The following is a 20,379-nucleotide window of genomic DNA, read 5'->3' on the forward strand; positions in this document are numbered from 1 at the left end:
TCACAAGGGAGAAAATCAGATTTGGAAACTAAACGTTTTGTAATCTCCTGCCATGCAATTTGGCTTGCAGGCAAACTTCCAGCCCTTTCAATAGCAAAAAACCAGACAAATATACTGTCTTCTACCATCTCCTGGTAAATTAAGGCCAGAGTGTGATGTGATACCACACACACTTAAAAAGCTCTATGAGCAGAAGGGAGTGATGCACCCATGCACAGTGGTAGAAGAGACAGCAAACACAGCACACAGAGCCAAAAGAACCACTGCTGTTACGCAAATTTATCTTGTCATGCTCGCTTGCCAAACTGGACATGGCTTTCCTGGCACAAGGAGCACCTCAGTGATCTGTGGTACTGCTGCTGCTGAGGTGACTCTCTGCATCAGGAGAACCTGAAGCATCCAACCTTTGGCCAAAGAAGGGCACGAGACAAGGAAAAAAGAAACACCAAAGCCAGCCAGCAGTGCTGAGCGTACAACCAGCTCTGGGTATGACTGGGTTATTGCACTGCTCTTATCAGCACACACGAGTTCAAGGTCAGCCTTGATGCACTCACTGAAAACTGACACTGCCTGTGTCCTGCAGTCAGCATGGCTTCAAACCAAGGCTTCCAATTATTAGCAGTTGTTTTGTTTATTATTGTGGGGCCTCAGGACAAACAAAAAAGGAGCCCCATTGTGCTCAGCATCGTACAGAAATGCTTAATTAGCCTCTTCATAGGTTGTTCCCTTCAGCTTCTTTTAAACAAGATATTTTCAAATATAAATAAATTCAAATTTCAGAATTGCAGAAATCAGTTCCCTGGAATTTGCGTCTGTAAACAATTAACATGAATTTGCCTTCCCAAATTTCATCTGTACACCAAACACTTCACTCTTTTACTTTAAGGAAAAATTATATTCTAAAATATTGCTCCTTGGATTGTAAACAGACTTTTGTTGCTCAGTTAAAGCCTGGATTTAAGCTCAAATTTTCTCTGAACTACGAGAAAGTTGCAAAATCATTGGTCTTCTGTTGTTTCTTTCCTCAAACTACAGTATTTATGTATCAACAACATAAATGACAAATGTACAGGAATAGTCACAAATTGGAAAAACAAATTAAAAGCTGAGTTTTACTCAGTAAAAACTGATCTGTGAAATGTGATGCCATGCTGCGATCTCGTGAGTTCAGCAGAATAATGAAACCAGCTCACAGATAGATGAGTACCAACACTGTTACAGAAGTAAACGCTGGAAAACACGAACTAAATTTGTGAAGAAAAAGTAAAACCTGAGACTTTGCCCTTTCTCTGGAGGTATCTGGTCATCTGCTTTCTTAGAGATGCCAAGGTAGCTGCACCAATGGTCCAGTCTCCCATACCAGCACTTGACAGTGCTCTTAAAACTTGCTAAATTCAAAAAGAGGAAGAACAAAGCGAGGCAGCCCATCCTTCCAAGAGCCATTCATTCACCCACAGCATCCAATCGCCCCAACTTGTCAGCAGAGAGATCCTGAGGATCAGACCATCACTTGAAAGCATTTTATGACCATTTTCAAATGCAAATACTTTCTGCTGAGTCTCTACCTTGCTCAGATTTGCACCAATAATTTAGAGGTCACCAGCTATTACATCTTATTATCTAACCCTTCAGACTCTGCTTTCTTTCTTTTTACTCTTACTGCTCACTGATGTTTCCATTCACCTTTGAAGATGCCTGTTTAATTTAGCTGGGTTTTCAGACCACACTGTGGATTACATTTCCCACAAGCTTATTCCAGCAATTTCTTGGCAATAAATGATATTTGGATACCCCACAGAAACCCCACATCAAATATTGATTACTGTTATTTCCATTACCAGAGGCTAAACCAGTTAGGTCCTAAGGGCAAATTAAAGAGCTTGCTTCCAAGTTCTGGTGCTTTAGAGGAAGGATGTAACTATTCTCCATAACAAGGAAGATGCTGACACAAAAGCAAATAATGGCCCTAAAAATGGTTCATTCTCTGGCATGGTTAAATAAAGAAAATATAGTAAACTACTTTGCATGCAAAGGATAAAATCAATATCATTTCCATCCAGGCAATAAAAATTATAGCATATTGCTTTAGATACACAGATACTCTTCATTTAAGGTGGAGTTTCCACAATTCCCTGCTGAATACCCAGCTCTGCAGTGCACCTCTCTATAGCACTCAGCAATCTCTGCTTGACATTAGTACTAAACAATATTCATTAAGAGCATAACACTAAAGTGCAACATGTAAGTAAATCAAACTCTCAATGCTCTATTTTACAAATTTCATGGGCCACTGGGGATAATTAAAAGGGTAATTATACAAAGTTGGTGCAGTTTTGAGACTCAAATGACATTTTCTGCTTTAAAGCACTTGATAATCTGGTATTTTTCTACTAAGACAGTCATTTTGTACTTCGATGGTCAAACAGCATAAACAAACAAGAATTGTTTTTAAGGTATTTCTATTCTTTTTTCTTTCCCTACACTGTTTCTCTTGATCAATACCACTCACTAGTTACTCCTAAAAGCCCCATATTGTCAAGAAAAGCGAGACCTTTGGAAAAAAAAAAATCCCTGATCACCATAAAATGCCACTGAGTCTCAAGCCTGGTTTAAACCGTGGCTCTGAACAAAAATGGCATTGCTTTGGGTGTTTACAGCACTGGAGCACTCGTTGGTTTGTCACTGTGTTTAACCACTGCTCTAAAGCCAGCAAAGTACATTACTGGTAGTAACAGCTCATGAAAAATACAGCGAAGAAACTGCTAGTGGCAGAAGCATTTAACTTTCTTGTTAGCAGCCTCCCCCATGTGGCACTTTAGCACCAGCAAGTTGTTTATTATGTTCTGTGCCAGGCAAAACTGATTAAATGGGGCTCTTAAGAATCAAAGCGTTATAAATTCATGGAAATACAGCAAGCAATAAATTCCATGGAATTAAAAGCTTACTAGTGCTATTAGCATTTCAGGGTGTTTGCATTGTTAATAGTGATGTGCAAAAATGATGTTCCTATAAGACAAGGCAAACCAACAGAACATATGCTTTAGCTGCTACATTTTTATACCATGTCATCATCAATGGCAATTATTTTTCCCAAAAAAACCTAGAAAGCTCATTAATGTTTTGAGGAAAAAAAGTGAACTAAGGGTCTGTAGACCAAGGATTTACATCCCCGAAGAGAAGTATTATGTGGGAAACAATATTGTTGTGACTCTGTGGAAAAGCAGGAGATGGATCTCCTGGAACAGAGCTGCGGAGGAGGGAGAAGGGGAGAGGCAGGATGACTTTGGTGACACCACAGGGACACGGTACAACACAACTTGCTAACAATTTAATAGCTAAACTCAATGCATAGTAATTCATAATACCAAAAAGAATGGGCAATGTAGTCTGACCTGGTGGTCAGTAAATCTGTCAAGAGCTCTCCAAAGAGACATCTTTACTCTGGGTCACTCTATCATCATTCCATGGGAATGACTCTGCTGTAACTTCTCCATCATTACTGCAGAGCTCCATGTGACACACCAGCCCAAGCTGGGATGAGACCTTCCCTTATGCCCATCTGTTTGCAGGTAGCTGATAACTCTGTAAATGGAATTCCTTTCAAGCGGAAACTTGGTAAAGAAACCGCGTTAGGTGTGTGGCTGAGCAGGAGAAGAATGGGACACCTTTCCAAAACTGAAAAAAAATAGACCTTACAGGGTTTGTTCGATTTGTTGTTGGGTTTCTGGGGAGTCTTTTTGCTTTGGGTTTGTTGTTTTCTTTTTAAAAAGGAACAATTTTTACCTTTCTCAGCTGCCTGAGCACACAGCAGCCAGATAATCTAACCTGCAGTGTCCCTCTGGAGGGCAAGGGGAAAATCTGGCTCTCGTTGCAGACAGGAAAATCAAATCACTGCCTTGTTGCCACAGTTAAGGTCTGACATAGGATAAAGAGCATATTCTGGATGGTACATCATGCACAGCTGGCAGCATGCAAAGTCAAAAAAAAAAAGCCCCAAGAAAGCTTTGTCCAGAACAAACAGTCCCCATGCCATGGAGTGAGTCAGCTGCAGGGGTAAGAAACGAACCCCAAATCCTGTCCTGTGGGCTCAAGCTCTGTGCAAAGGACACATTAACAGCAAAAACCCTCTCCCAAGACTGAAGGCCTTGACATTGTTTGCCTCAAGCAAAACAAAACAAAGCAGTAGGTTTTTAACTGCTCAGAGGCACGTTATCCTTTTGATGTATGCATGTCCTGGCAGTCACACATCTGCATCAGGAGAGAAATAGCCCATTTTTTGGCAGTTATTTAGTCCTTTTCATCTGAAAGTTGAAAATGCACCACCGGTGAACCTTTGCAGCTCTGGGTTCTGCATATAAAAAGCAGCTGCTGAATACATGCAGGGAGTGAGGGCTTTTTCTTAATGTTTGAACAGTTCCAAGTTCAAACCCATTAAAGTCCAGGTCACACCGGGATCATGTCACTGTTAATGCATCCAGTTACACGCTGAGGGAAACCCAATATAAAACTATGATAAACTCTAGTTCTCCTGCATAGATACTCGAAGGTCTTGCCCAGATGATGCCACAGATCACTCTTCATAGGCAGTGCCCAGACAGGATGTCAAGGTCAGAGGATGAGTCTCTTTACTGTTTTTAAAGAAGTCCCCTCAAACGTCCACCAAGCTTGTTGGGAGCTTTCCCCTTCCTGTCTCCTGGGGGAAGAACTTACATCCCACTGATGTTTTCTCCTACATATCACAGGTTTCCACACAGCCTCCTCCCACAGCACCAGCAGCCCACCTGCTGCTGTGCTTCAGAGAGAGCACCCCAAACTCCATGCTCCTTCTTTTGGGGGCCAGTCCTCTCTGCAGGTGAGCACGGTCCCACTTGTTCTTGGGGGATTTCACACCTGGCCAGCTATGGCAGCAGCAGGGGACTGCAGATACCTGGCACCTCATCACACAGCTGGTGCAGCCCTACTCTCTTGCTGAGAAGGCAACTGGCAGCTTCTGGCAGGGCAGCTTCAAAGGCAGGTTCCTCAAGTGATGGAGTACAAGTGACACTGGGATGCAGAGGATGTAGCACAGCCCACCCAGGAACCACTGCAGGACTGCAGCATCAGCTTCAAACACAGCCAGGCCTAATAAACCAAACTATTTACCCAGCTCCTCTCTGAGCTTCCCACCCTAATTGTGCTGGGAAAGGAGGAAAAGGACTTTACTGGACTTTTTGACCTTATCAAGGATCTAGAAAATCCAGTGGCTGATCTGGATGCATTTCAAGGCGAGTTAACCATGGCAGCTTATGGAGCAGCACTGCTCCAGCTGGCCTGCAGATCATGGACACAGGACACAAATTTTGGGGAGATTTACCATGCACACACTATACACATGGGATTTGCACCATCCCCATGTTGGGTTTGCACTTTTCTTCTCACAATTTTCTGAAAATTATTGCAGAGTTAAAAAACTGGAAAGAATCGTGAATAGTCTCAGAGATGCAAGATGCATAATTCTTAAAAAAAATTAATAACTTTTTTAGTAAAATTCAAATTGTCTTTCAAAATAACTGCCTTGTGTGTTTGAGTCTCACTGAGGAGAAACTTTAAAAAAGGCAGTCTGCATTTTTAAACTATGTTCTCTCATATATTCACCATTCCAAAGAAGAACAGGCCAGAGTCTCCTTTTAATTACATGAATAAAAATCCAGGTAATTCTTTCAATTTTAACTAATATTTTGTCTAATTAGTTGGCTTTTCTTTCCTCCCAAAACATGTATTTATCTGCCGTGAAATCAAAGGCAAAAATAAATTGGTTTACAGATAGCAGAGAGTAAATAGCAAGTTTGGAACCTTTCAGCCTTACCCTGGCAATTTGTCTCATATAATTGACTCAGCAGACATGCTTACAATTTCTTACAACTTTTACAAGACCTCCTGTGGGCTTATTTTAATGTTCTCCAAAACTGAGCTCAAAGCTTTGGACTCTCTAAGCAAGCAACACCAAAAGCAATCATCTTTTCCTCCTTAAAAAAAAAAAGGGGACAAACTATAAAACCACATTTTTCTTCCGGGATATTGTGTCTTAAAGAGGAACAAAGATGTAAATGAATTTGCACTTTTTCAGAGATAATTATTCTGTTCCTTTTCAATAACAACATTTTTAATAATGTTCAATTTGCATTCACTAAATCTTTAGAAGCAAAATTTTCCCAATAAAATTCCCTTTCCTAGTTACTGGAATAAAATTTCAATGGATAAGGATAACAGTAATAAAATGAACACAAACCACAAAAAAGAGTTAAAAAGTCCCCCACCCCCCAAAAAAAGGAAATGCTCTCATTGCCCATATTATTGATTTATGCTGTTGTTGGCTTTTAAATGCAGCACTTTCTATTTCTAAGATCTTTACAGACAATTACTAATGTCACAACTCCGTGGCCTTGCTCCATTGGTGGAAGTGCCCCAGGAGCAGGAAATGCTGTGCCCTTCCACAGACATTTCCTTCCAGTGCTGGGATCCACTAACCCTTAACAAGTCAGAGGATTAGATGGAACACTTGTATTACAACTAATAAAGATAAATACAGGGGCTATCAAAACTAACAAAAAGGGTATGATTGGAGAAGGAAGTAGACCTATTATTCAAGAGATGCCAACTTATCCTTTTTTTTTTAAAGGGGGGTGTAACAATTTTACCCTTAAGAAAAAAACAGATCATCATATTTCAACAAAAATCTATTTTGAAAAACAATATTACAAACTTGGATATTAATGGTCTGCAATGGAAATGACGTCAGAGTCTTAGTTACAAATGTCCAAATGTTTGTGCTACCCTACTAAAAAAATAAACAGTGAGCTCAGAGTCAGAAAGGACCCGTTTGAGCAATTAAGCAGTATTACGCAAAACACACTGAAAAGTATAGGGCCAGCAGAGGTGGGAGAGGCACAAATTAAAATTCACAGATTGCACTGGGAAAAACACTGAACAATTAAACATCTCAGAGGTGGTGTCTGAAGTTCCTGCCATTATCTGAGTGAAAAATGCTTTCATATGTCGCAATGAGAAATTACGGGCAGGCAATCAGGAACAAAAAATAACTCTTTTTCTTCTTTTTTTTAATGCCCTAGCTCTAGGATGAACTACCAGATAAAAAGGGTGGCCTCCCATAATGATCACTGACATCACTGGTCTTGTAACACTTGTAAAACACGGCTGCCATCGCTGAACAACAGTAACTTAAACACCATGGAAGATATACTTCTGGTCCAGGAACAGGCAACAGGCAGTGACCTTACAGATGACCAAATAAAATATGCAACAAGAATCTATTTCTGGAGTAATTTTCTCACATCTGTAGATTTTATAACACAGGAATGTGCACTGTCTGCAATGTGAGTGTTCCAAAGGCAGGTTCCAAGCCTGCAAGGGGCTCTTGCCCTTTGTGCTGAGACACACGCACAGCCATGAGACCCCAGCAGACAGCCCTGGTGTGTTTGGAAGCACACCAAGCCTATTACAAGGAAGTGAAAAACATCACTGTATCCAGTGGCAGAGCAGCCTAACTTGGAAAAAGTGTTTGCACGGCTCTGAATTCAGAGTTCACTGCCTGCTCCAGAAGGAAACCTTGACACTGGGTATTTCCATCACATTCTATGTTTGAAACAAAGTGTGAGTTCAGGCTATCTGAGCTGGAGGTCATGCTCTGGTTCTGGAATAACCTATCAGTGCTGTTCCTGCTTTTGCCATTCCCAATTCTTTCCTCAGCCAAGCTGTGACAAAATGCAGCACATCCTGACATATTATCCAGCTTGGTTTTGAAGAACCAGACCAGAAATTGCAAGTCTGCATCACACGGTGTATTTGTAGCTGCTTCCTTGGTGCACCTGGCAAACATCAGTGCATCCTTTTTGGCTGCTTAATTTGCAGTCACAACTTTTACAAGTTGGGCCATTTTCAATATATGCATTTGTTTCAATACCTGCATCTGTCTGATCTCTGGGTGCAGATGAGGCTAATCTGGAGGTGTGCATGAACCTCTCAACTCTGTGCTCCATGTTCTTCAGAGATTCATTATGGGTGATTGTATCACCAGGAGAAACCTCGTGGGATTATGCAAAATACTGTCCAAGTCTTGCTCACTTTAGCAGTCTTCATGAGACCAGAAAGATTTGGTCCAAAAGCATCAGATAAGAGGATCAAAACCTGCTACTGACTATCTTAAAGCAGAGAAACTTATTTTTCTATCAACCCACTTGAAGATTTATAAGATATTAAGGAATATTAAGAAGAAGAAAAAGAAGAAAAGCTAAATGGGCCAAAAGAAAACAAAAGAAACATGTTCTCTCGAGATTACTAATGCTGGCAGACAATAGCACAGAAAGAACTCCTCTGACAGATCTTTGAAGTCTTCAATACAACAAGCTAGTGGGCCATGTTAATGAGATTTGCTCAGATACTTCTTAAATTATCCCAAAATGTCTTCATCTATTTTCTACATCTTCTTGACCTGCTTGCTTCAGAAAAGTTACAGCTTCACACATGTCTGGACTGAACTTTTCATTCAAACAGGTACTTTGTGCTTCCAATGACCCCCACACAGACTTTTTAGGGTTTACCCCAAAACATGCAGGTAATATTGTAATTCCTGTTACTAATGAATACAGAAACACTTTGCACCACACTTTATCTTTGAACCTTAAGAAAAGGACCTTCCAGTAACTATAAGTTCTTAAAAATTAAGATATTACAACTTCTCCCAATAATCCAGAAGTAAATAAATCCAGTCTTAGATGAGCCCTGACAGACACTGATCACTCCAGCTACAGGACTACCACCCCAGCAGCAAGGGAGCAGCAGGCATCAATGAGATTTATCTTTCCTGCTGAGGGTGACACAAGCACTTCCAGTACAGCTCTGTGTAATTTGGGCACACTGCAGAGAAAACACTGGAGAAAATGCCCAAGAACCAGGCTGTCTGCTCTGTCACAGAAGTCCTTGTGACTGAACCCCAGCCCATATTCAGGACCCATATAAAGAAGTTGCTGCACACCCCATGTTCTAGGGACAGGAGCTGTTTCTGCTCCTTAATATGCTTTAAGACCTTTATGTCAAAAACAGGAAGAGTCAAGGTGCCAGAGCCACTAAGGAAAACATCATCCTATCAACTTCCCACTGCCTGATGTGCAAACACTCCTGCCACCCAAGTACATAAAACAGGACTGAGGATATCACCAGCACATCTTCTGGAAGTCACCAGCAAGGAAGAGTGCTGCGGAGAAACTGCACACACTGCTGAGCCCTTCATAAGCAGAAATGTGTCTGAAAGAATTTGTTTCAGGGTTTTGACTTTTGCCTGCAATGGCCAGCAAAGACACAGCACAGTGACTTGACAACCTGTTTTGAGAACCATTTCTCTTCCTGATAAAACGAAGTTGGAAAAAAAGTAATTTTTTTTGTCCACTTTTTTTCCCACATGGACCAACTACACAAACCATTTTTTGTAGTGAGCTTAGGAGAAAAAGTCCTTCTGACCTTTCTCCTGGCTTGAAGGGAAGGGAGGAGAAAATATACCTATATAAGAAAGTTATAGCTCAAACCCACAGATTTATCTGTTGATCATCTCATTCAGCTCTGAGTTTCAGCAGGCAGCTTCTGGTTTATTATCAATATTTAATCAGCATTTAACTCTGACAAGCATTAAGATTTGAAATTTTAAACTAAGTGCAACTTTGCTAAATCCTTTGTGTTGATTTTTTTGCTGTTAAAGGTTTTCTAAAGGATTCTATCTTTGCTATCTTAAAAGTCTACACGTGCCTTTTGTTATCAATAATGCACAATTTTAGTAGCATGTTTTGTACTTTTCAAATTTTCAGCATGCAAGCTATCCCCGATTTACAATGTTCACTGAATGCTGTTTGATTATTGAAAATGCTTTTACTACATTTAAACAAATGACTGCTCCTAGAAAACTAACACTATTGCCCATAATTCTGTAAAAATACATTTCCTCTCCCTTCTCCCCAAATCAAACATTTCTAATTCTTACTGTGAGGAAAAACTGGCATATAATTAGGCATTATGCCTAACAGTGCTAAATAAAGGAGAATGTAAACATCTTAATTCTGAAGGTTTAACCGTCAAAGACCCTGGCTGTATCTCTTCTGCTATTTGTGCTTCTGTTCAGAGCTCCTTGGAGCTCACAGGGAAAAAAAAAAAAAGAAAGAAAGCAAACAAACCACGCAGAATAAAAATCTATTTTGCCAGCTCTGAGCTGCTCCCACCCCGCATGCCCGAGGCCAGGCTCGCGCGCAGGGCTGGGACGCCCGGGGCCATGCGGCTGCTCCTCAAGGAGCAGAGTCCTGCTCTGCAACTGCTCTGAGCGGCTTAACCGCTAACTCGGGAGATGGGATTTCACCTGAAATTAAGCTATCAAGCAATTGAGCTCAAACTCAATCAACCAAACCCTTAACCTTCCCTGTTTCAGTGGCACTGCTCTAATTAGGACTCTATCACTATTTCCATTACTATCTCCTATTCTCATGGTTTATTATCTCAGCGGTTTCAATTCTTGCCCAGTTTAAATTTGACATCCAGTTTCTTGGACCACATATCATTCATTATGGCTTTTTTTAATGAAATATGTTGCAAGACTACAGACCAATCTTTCAATAAATAAGTTTTTTGTTGAAAACTGCACCCCTCACTGCAGTAGAAGCAGGACAGAGCCAAACCTTCTTTGAGAAATAATCCTGACATTAAGGACATGTTGAACAGCTTGTTTTCCATTAAGTTTTAAATTTTGTTGAACAGTTTGATAGCATATCCTTGAACACAGATCCAACCTACACACACCATGGCTGTCCCATGCTTCTCCAGTCCTCACTGTCTTCCCCCTGAGCCTGGATCAGCTTCTAGGAAAGAGTTTGGCTGAACTCTGCTTACCAGCTCTGCTCAGGGGTGAGAATCAATAACCTATGATACACAGGAGATCAGGCTGAAAAAATCTAATGGTCTTTTCCAGTGAATCACCCAAACTGCTTTCTGCTGAAGGATGAGTGACAGGGGGGATGTGTGCCTGAGTGGTGCACTGATGGTAGTAGTACAAAATAGATCTGCTTTTGGAGACACAGCCTACAAAGCTTCAGTGAGTCTAAAGGTAGAGTCCTGCATTTAACACCACCAAAATTCCAAATTGTCCTGGGTCACATAGGACACAGCCACTCATGAAACAGGAACAAGAGACCCATTAATTACGAGGCCCTCTGATGCACCTGGGACTTGAAATTCTTCCCCTCTTCACAAAAACTCAAAGGAGGAACAACGCTGCAGAGCAAAGAAGCACTAGCTCCTTAAACTGCAGGATCTGCTTCTTCTCCAGTAGCTGAAATACATCTAATACTTCATGGGCTCCACCATAAAAAAACAAACCAGTAAGATTCAAATCTTGAAGAGAGGGATATATCATATAGCTGACATACACCACTGGCATGGCCAAGGATAGCAATATTCACTTGAACTTCATGAATTTCATCCTAACTAAATAGATATTTTTGGCAACAAAGAACTGAAAAAAAAAATCCCAGATCGTCCTCAGATCTATTTTAATTTAAAACAGAAGAGAACAGGGACATTTTTTCCCCCTTCAAGTACATTTTAATAAAATTAAAAATAAAAATAGCTTTAATTCACTCCAATGCATTTAGTCATTCTGTAAAATTCTAAGTTTAAAATGAAATCACCATTTTATATTCAAACAAGGTCAAGAGAACAGCACTAACGAGCACTGACATCACAGTGAACAGCAGCCACTGCTCAGCGCTTACATCAGTGTTGCTTGTTGCTATGGTGCTTAACCGACTATTAATTTCTGAAAGAAGGTGATTATAAAGCAGCCATATGAACCTCAGTCAGATGACACCCTTCAGTACCAAACACTGATCTGCGTTACTCTTCTCCTCTGCAAGTTAATTCTGTGAATCACCACTTTTGTGATGTTAATATTCCTTCCCAACTTGAAACTTTGGACCAGAAGAGAGGCAAGGAGTTAATTTAGAAGCAAAGGACTTTCACGCTGCTTTAAATAAAAATCATTTTGCAGAGAGTGATATTTCTTTCCTTTTTGCTGTGTTCCAAAGACTAAAAAGCATGTGTTTTAACTTCTGCAGTGATAATAAGCAATCAAATTAACAGCTAAATTTTGCTCTCCTGCTCGGCTCGACATGCTGCTGGAAACCCAGGAGTGTCTCAGCCTGGGATGAAGTAGCACTGGAGCTGACTTGACCACTCCCCAGGGATTTGCCTCAGTAAGGGGACCGTGCCACAGGCTGTGCCACTGCATCTCCCAGCTCAGCAGCAACGGACCATGGAGCTGCCACAAAGACCAGCCAGAGCAGGGTCTTCCCATTCCCACACAGGCTCTGCCCAGTTACCAAGCAGCCTTCTTGAAACATTGAAAGACAAAAAGTGCATCTTTTTGGCCTTGCTCCTCAAATGCAACTGAACACCTAAACCAGTGGCTTTGCAGGCAAAATATGGATTTTTTAAGGCACAGCATTTACTCCAAAAGCTCCAAGCCCAATGCTGCAAACTTTATCCATGTTGCCAGAAAAGCCTTTACTTGTGCAGCTGAGGTACGTCCTAGGGTTCACAGGATCAAATTCTTTGTTCAGACATACTTCAAAAATAGTGTGAAAGACAGTATGTTTGCATTTACCTTCTTCAGTTGCTCCTGTAAAGCAATCTTCAGTTACAGCCACCCAAAAAGGTCACTCTTCTTACCCTGCAGAAAAAGGAGGTAACACACGTGACTCTGGGTCAGTGTCAGCAGCAACACCCAAAGCATTTTCATTGGCACCACATTTGCAAGTACAAACATAAATAAAGCAACAAATGAATCTAATCGTGTTTAATGGTGAATGACTTTCAGAGAGAGTTAATAAAAACAATCAAGTCACAGGACTGCTGCTTATCAGTACCAGCTAGTGTGAGGTTCTTCAGTTCAGCACAAACAACTTGGTCTTTGGGAGAAGAAAAAGAGAAGCAAAAAACCCCATGGAGATGAGACATCTTTGTTCTCTAACATAAACTTTCTTAATCTTGATGTCTATCAATCTATTTTCAGTTTGAATAATAAATGAGTTCAGTTCTTTGTTTCAGAAATCTGACTATTGTCTGCATGGATTCTCCTTATTTTAAGACCTTTTGCAACCGCTGCTATTTTATCTTCTGGATCCTTTCTTTTTTCTCATCCTTTTCCATAGAGACACAGTCCTAGATGAGATTTTAGAACTAGCTGCATCCTCCTAATTCAGAAAGTTGTTTACTGTCTTGGGATATCTTCTCATTAAGCATTACCAAGAGCATGCCAAGGTGGTGAGAGCAGTGGGTATTAAAAGGAGGAATAATTAAAGTGTATCTTTATAAAAAGTAGGAGGGAGAAAACAGCACGTGTAGGTTTTTTTTACCCTGTATATTACTGCATCTTGTGTACTCTCTCTTATGCAAAAGAGTATGTAATCTTTTAAGAAACATGACAATCTGCCACTTTCTGTTCATGTAATTGGGATCAACATATGGTACAAGAGAAAAGAAAAACATTTGTTTATTAATTTAGATCAAGTTACTAACTCAAACCACTAACAGCATTCAGAATTAATTCCACATCAATTGACCAAATACCTTAACAGAGTAAAATTATACCATAATTTCACTGAAATGTTGATCTTCTGCTGCAGGGGACAGAGTACCATGTAATATAGACACAAAGAAATATGTGATAATTTGGTGACACTGATGACTTCGTACGAAACGGAAAGTCAGTGACATGTGGATGTGTAAGACAGAGCTACGTGAAACTCCATTTCATAAAATTCACACAGTGATGTGGAGTTTTGGGGGTGTTTGTGAAACTCACCAAATGTTAAGTTGTGCTATTTACATCACTAGGTGAAGCTTTTTACGGGAGCAGTAAAATACCAACCTCTGGGGAAAAAATCAGAATCTTCACTAAGTTCACTCAAACGAATATGAACTCATTCACCATTTATTTTGGAAGGAAAAATGTTTTCACAATGAGAACGAGGCATTATTTCTTTACTATTGAAGCCTGATTTTTCTAGCTGGGAGAAAAAAAGGTTACCTTGATATGAAATCAATATTGGTTTTATCTGTTGCTCACTGGCACTTTATTTCATTTTTATTTTTTATGTTTTGTGTGAGAAGCTCTTCACAGTTCTTGTAATGCAGTGCCAGAACACTGGGGGCCAAAATTTGAACATGTTTGCTGTATAGGAAGCCCTGTGTTCCTTGCTGAGGTACACATATAAGAAATTCCTGATTCTGCACTGTAAAGGACATAACACTACTCCATCATAATAGGTCAGGGCTCACCTTCCTGAGAGTATGTAAAACAATACATCTTTTATGTAAAATACATGACCTCCGACATGTGATGTGCTCTTAGATTAGCAACAATAAAGGCTTTTATCCTGCTTTGCTGCAGGGGTTATCTTGGGTTTGACACTTTAAACCTCTTTTCATATTTATCTGTTTTATAAATTTTCTGGGTATTTGGCAGTCAGATCCTTATTTTGGCAGTATTTTGGCAAGCAGACTTCATTTCTACCCTGAGTCTTCACGATAGCAAATGAACCATCTTAAAATGTACTTTTTAAGGAAGCTGCTGAAAATTAAATGTTTGCATAAAATGTGCATTCAGTATCTCTTTGGGCAGTGCTGAAAAAGGCAGGTATCATTTTCTAAACACATTTGTCTTGCATGAACCACACTTCAAGGAAATCCAGCTCAACAATCAGCTGGTGGGAGACCAACAGGGTCTACAGGGGGCTGAGGAGGAGTCAGCTCTCCTCACAAATAACTCCCTGATGGAAATCCAGACTGCTTTAATTTCTGGTTATCAAACTCCTACTATATGTTACCTGGCTTTCAAAAATATGGAAAATGCACCATTAAAGTTAAAATGAGCAGCAGAAACAGCTGTTCCCACCTGTGAAAATTTCTCATTAATAGTCTAAAAGTTGAGTATCTCAAAATGTAGAAACACAAATACAGACTTTCCTCCTGAAACTGTTTATATGGGTGAGTGAATTGATGTAGGCAACACACATTCCTTCCATCATGCTGTCTTTAAGATAAACACAAAGTACCATCAACACTGTAAGTGTGTGTGTGGAGCAAACAAAGAAAAAATCCCATCCTACCAAAGCAAGACATTTCGCTACACTCATATTTTCCCCCCAAGGAGATGATTAAAATAGAAACCAAACCACAAACAAAAATCCACTTTGCAAGCAAGCAAGCAGCAGTGGTCCTGCTGCCTGATGGGCAGAGGAGGTCTCAAAGCACCCTCAGTGCCACTTCCAAAGCTCAACTGATGCCATACACAAGGAAGAGTCCACGCAAAACTCTGTGCTCCAACAAATTTTACCAGATATTCCTGAAAATGTCAGGTTTGTTCACCATGTGCCTCAGTTTACCCACTAGCAAGACAGGTAATTGGAACAGAGTTTGAAATCCTTGGATATAAAGATACTTTTTAAAACAGGGTTTTGGGCAGGATTTTGGAAAGACAACAACAATCTCAGCTTGAGCCAGCGCCATAACCTCTTCCAACAGAAATGCCCACCCTTGTCCTGGATCAGGTCCTACCTATTCCCCTGGTACCAAGGGACCAGGCAAAGATCAGAAGCTTTGACATTACACCTGCTGTTGGGCTGGACCTTGTAACTCTTCTGATCCCACAACATTTATTTGATTTAGTGATCTCCTCCTCCAGGGCAGCGAGGTCATTCCAGGGAATGGATGTGCAGCATGGAGCCCTAACTCCAAGGGATCACTGCAAAGCCAAATTTAACTAATAATACAGAGAATACTCAGAAACAGAGACCATTGCAGAATGAAAGTCTACTTAAAACTCTAACATTTTTTACTAATATCTAAATGAGAACAGCCTTGGGTATAGCCAAAAATAGATTAACAAGGACCTTGATCCCACACAAACTGGCTCTGAGTAATTTTACACAGGAAAGTAGAACACCAGTTGAGCTGCTCCTCTGCTCAGAATTACGCATGTACATTTTTTGTCAGCGTCCCAGCCCTCAAAAGCCTACAATATATTACAGGAAACCTAAAGCAGCAAAGGAATCTCCCCTTCACTACCTAGAAAGCACGCTTTTAAAATAATAAAGATAAAACAGACACATGCACCTGACAGCACAAGAAAAAAATTTGTTTTGAAATTATATTTTGATTTATTTTTCTTATATAAGACCAGCTGAAATGTATTTAATGTGCCTGATTAAAATATTTACTAAAAAGCTTCCTGAAAGTTTTAAAATACCAAAACCTGATCACCAAAATAAGCACTTCTGTGCAGTAATTTCTTCTAAATAAAGTGAACTGTAACCACCTAATACAGCTGTTCTTTCCCCTCAAAAGTCCCTGAGTCACATTCAACTGCACACAGGCTGAAATATGAACACATGTACTACTTATAATATGTCCTATTCTTATAATCATTATTTTCTTGTCCTATGCAGAAAAAGACGCAGCCTGTGATTTTATAAACTGCATTTTTGCAAGAGAAAAACAAAAATATTTTTATTTGGTATTTTGCTGGTTCTGAAAAAACAGAATGTACACTGATTGTGGAGAAAACATCTGGTACCAGACAGACTCGTGGGCCAGTTCTGCACACAGGTTATTTCCTCACCCAGCACACTCAATTGGGTTACTAGCACAAACACAAATCATGTGTAGAACTGCTTTGAGGACGGTCAGTAGTTGTCTCTTCAGTTTTGTTGTACCTATTTTATTTTTAAAGAGCTATCTAGCAACCTGAAAAAAAATATATATTAAACTAAATACTTCAAATAATCTGGGAGATAATTTTTTTTCTGACCACTGTCAAGGTGGCCACTTTTTATTGTGCAACACATATAAAATCTCAGGGGGTATGGCACAGGAGATTTTCTATAGCAGGAGTCCTTACCAACTCATCAGAAAGTGAAATGCAGGTGAACAGTGAAACTGTGAGAGACTAAGTGAACTTCTTCCACCTCTCTTTGAAGAGGGGGAAGTGGATTTGGTACAGGCCAAAACACAGGGATATCAATGCTCACTGTCTTGCTGCTTCTCAGTGGAAGGAGGGAGCAAATCATACTGTATTTTCCTTTTCAGTCATTAGCAGGCTGTTCAGAATCTCTGGCTGGTGCTTATTATTTATTCCAAACAGAAATAAAATAAAATAAAAATAAATAACAGCACGAGGACAAAGCTATGCACAGCACATTCGCTCTTTCAAATTAATATTACCTTTCAAGTCCACCGTAACCTTGGAAAAGAAAAACTCGGCGTAAGCCAAATCTACAAAACTAATCACGATCCGTTCCTCCCCCGCTTTTTAACAGCTCTTACAGGGAACACACGGGTGCAGCTCGCAGGCAAGTTGGGAACAGCTCGCTTCCAACACGGGATCTGCACCGCGATCGCTCGCTCTGCATCTCTGACTGATGGATTGCTTGTTTGCCTCTCGTGTGTGACAGCGCTGGCCCTCACCGAACCCGTGCCAGGTGAAGGGAACGCGCTCCCGGGAGCCACCCGGGCTGGCAGGTGAGGAGAGGCCATCCCCATCTCCCTCGGCCGGATCCCACCTCCCCGAGCCGGGGCCACCATCTCCCGCAGCCAGAGCCAGCCATCGAACGCCGCCGCCTGGCTCCTATCGCCAGATCTTCCCCGTTTCTTAAAATAACTCCCCGTGCCTTAGTACCAGCCTTAACCATTTTCTGCCTGTGCTACAACTCTGCTCCCGGAGCTTGACCTCTGCGGGCGGCAGCGGCGGAGGGTGCCCGCGCCCAGCGGCGGCTGCGGGCACCGGGGCCGGCCCCGCCGCTGCCCGCCCGGCACCACCGCGGGGCCTCGGGCAAGGCTGCCGCTGTCCCAGCGCCACTTTCCGCAACACACACACACACAGGGGCAAGGGGACACATCGCCGCCCCTCCCCGTGCCGTGACCCCGGCGATGCTCGGGGACACTTCCCCACCACTGCCCCCCCCGCCCCTGTCCCGTCCCTTACCTGGCAGGCGAGTGACACTCCTGGTCGTGGTCATGTGAAAATATTTTCGAGGTATCCTTTAACAGCCTTTAAATATTGAAGCCTAAAAACAATATTTGCTGTTTTACCTTTTGAAGCTTTAACAAAAGCTTTGTTTTAGCATTTACCTCGGTGTGCAATAAGAGTTAATAATCAAATCCGTCCCAACCCCCACAAATGTTAAACAAAAAGATAAAAGAAATGCAAATAGCTATTGTCATGGAAAGTTAAAGTACCTGTCTGTATTTTTAAGTGAAAACTATTATCTCTATCAATCAAAATTTAAGAATACAATAGCACTAATCACACGAGGTGCTTTGACTGAGGTACTTTTCCTCATAAAAAGTTTTTTGTTTTTTTTTTTTAAACTGGTGCATAAAAGTAATACACTTACAATTAGACACGGTATTTGTAATTTTGTTATTAAAAAACCTCAGCAGTCTTATTGTTAATAAATGCCTCTGAGTCTGTAGGCTGATTCGTACCCAAGAAGACCAAAGTCCCTACATATTTTAATAAGGTTGATGAAATTTTATTCAGATTCTCACACTTTCCAACATGTGGTGGAACAGCACACTCTTCTGTTTGAGAGGAGTTACTCAAACGAAGGAAATAGTTAATTGGGAACCAAAACTACTACTTCTGGCCTCGCCGCACATTTTCCACATTTCTCCAAGCGCTGTCTGTGCTTCAACCCTCAGCCTCCAAGACGTGCCCTTTGTCGTCTTTTCTTTAATTTTTGATGCCAATTCCCTCCCGTCGGACCCCGACGCTCTCCCAGCCCAGCACACATTACGTATACACTGTGTACATTGTGCAGGCACACCGCACGGATTCTCTCCAAAGTCATTTTTAAAACTAATTTGTCCAGACGGAATCAGAAACCGAGCTGCGCAGTTAATAAGTGCAGGAGCGAGCGGCAGTAATTACGCCTGTACTAAAAGAAAGAGCCCGAGATTAAAATACCTATAAGTAAATAGTTGAGGCAGGATGCCATTATGCAAACTCTGCTCTCGGGGAGGGATGTCTCCCACACTGAGGAGCAATAGGACTGTCATTTTTTTCCCCTTGCAATATCAGGTTTCCTACTCCACAGCTCTGGTACTCTGCATCATGGCTAACATCTCTAGTGTGCTATTAATATCAATGAAGAGACGATTCAATTTCCACATAAGAAAAACCTCCCTATTACAGCGCAGACATTCGAGTGAGGACCCTTGCAAAGGAAACAATAAAGACCAGAGGGTTGCTTTTTTTTTTTCCTCCCCCCTCCTCCTCCTTTTTTTTTTTTTTTTTTTTTTTTTTGCTGCTTCTTTTGCAGTTCTGCGTTGCTCACTGTTTGAAAGCTTTTAGCTAACAATGGAAGCATTATCTTCAGGACAGTTACAAAACAGGATTTGTTAGTACAAAGAATAATAACACCAAACTCATCCCCCCCCACCTCCCCACCCCGCAAATACCTGCCTATTGCAATATGGCATTTAATACTTAATTCAGAAGTATATGCCAGAAACACCTGTATTCTTGATCTAATTCTGTGCAACAAACTCGCTCAGCAGACCAGTTTTGCTCAAGGAGGTTTGGACAACCATAAACAAACAAATATTTTGTTCATTTATAAAATGGAACGGAAAAAAAGTATCTTATTCTACCGAGTGCAAACTTACCCATTAATGAGGAAGAAAAAGGCTTAGAGCTGTACATTCCCAACCAACTGCAGAAAGTTGAGAGTTTGAAAACACTAAAGCACTTTTGACTATCAAGCCTTTCTGTGCTTCAACACTGGCTGCAGTGTAAGGAAGGACTGAAGGTATGTGGTCTAAACACAACAAAAGCCACTGCCTTACTCTAGATTAAATATGCAGGAAGAGGCCCCTTTGCATAAACACAAACACTCAGCAAATGAGTAACTGGCTCAAATCAGACGCCTGCTGTGCATTCTACCTGTCCTGATCTCTGACAAGCTACACAGCTTGTTTAAGGGGATAGGAGCTGCAAAATCAAATCAAATCCTAGCGCTAAACGCTCTGCTCCTCTGACAGTAAATAACAACAGCACCAACAACTCCACGCCAAACGCTCATTCCTAATCTAAGCATTGCTCTGGCACAGAGCTGGATCGTGTGCTGTGCCCACTTTGGCTCAGCCACCCATCTCACCACAGCAGAAGAAACACAACCAAACACCACCTGTAAAATTAATTTTCATTAACTGTACTGAAATCCAATACATTCCTGGCCCGGCCTTTTCTTAACAAGGATTTAAAATTAATACCAGACACTTTTGGTT

At 41.1% G+C, this 20,379-nt stretch overlaps 1 protein-coding gene across 15 annotated transcripts in view; it reads right to left on the reverse strand.

Moving 5' to 3' along the window:
• FOXP1 (forkhead box P1) overlaps positions 1-20,379 on the reverse strand; it is a 377,944-nt gene that overhangs the window by 205,469 nt on the left and 152,096 nt on the right. For 8 of the 15 annotated variants that reach the window (XM_064433049.1, XM_064433050.1, XM_064433034.1 and 5 more), the window contains exons 2-3: positions 18,074-18,155; positions 12,695-12,760 (exon numbers count right to left, since the gene is read on the reverse strand). The gene's annotated coding sequence lies outside the window, so the exon portion shown is untranslated. The remainder of the gene's footprint in view (positions 1-12,694; positions 12,761-18,073; positions 18,156-20,379) is intronic. The other 7 variants (XM_064433062.1, XM_064433035.1, XM_064433036.1 and 4 more) reach the window with 1 other exon arrangement.

This window comes from Passer domesticus, chromosome 9 (genome assembly GCF_036417665.1).
Source record: "Passer domesticus isolate bPasDom1 chromosome 9, bPasDom1.hap1, whole genome shotgun sequence".
NCBI classification, from domain to species: Eukaryota; Metazoa; Chordata; class Aves; order Passeriformes; family Passeridae; genus Passer; species Passer domesticus.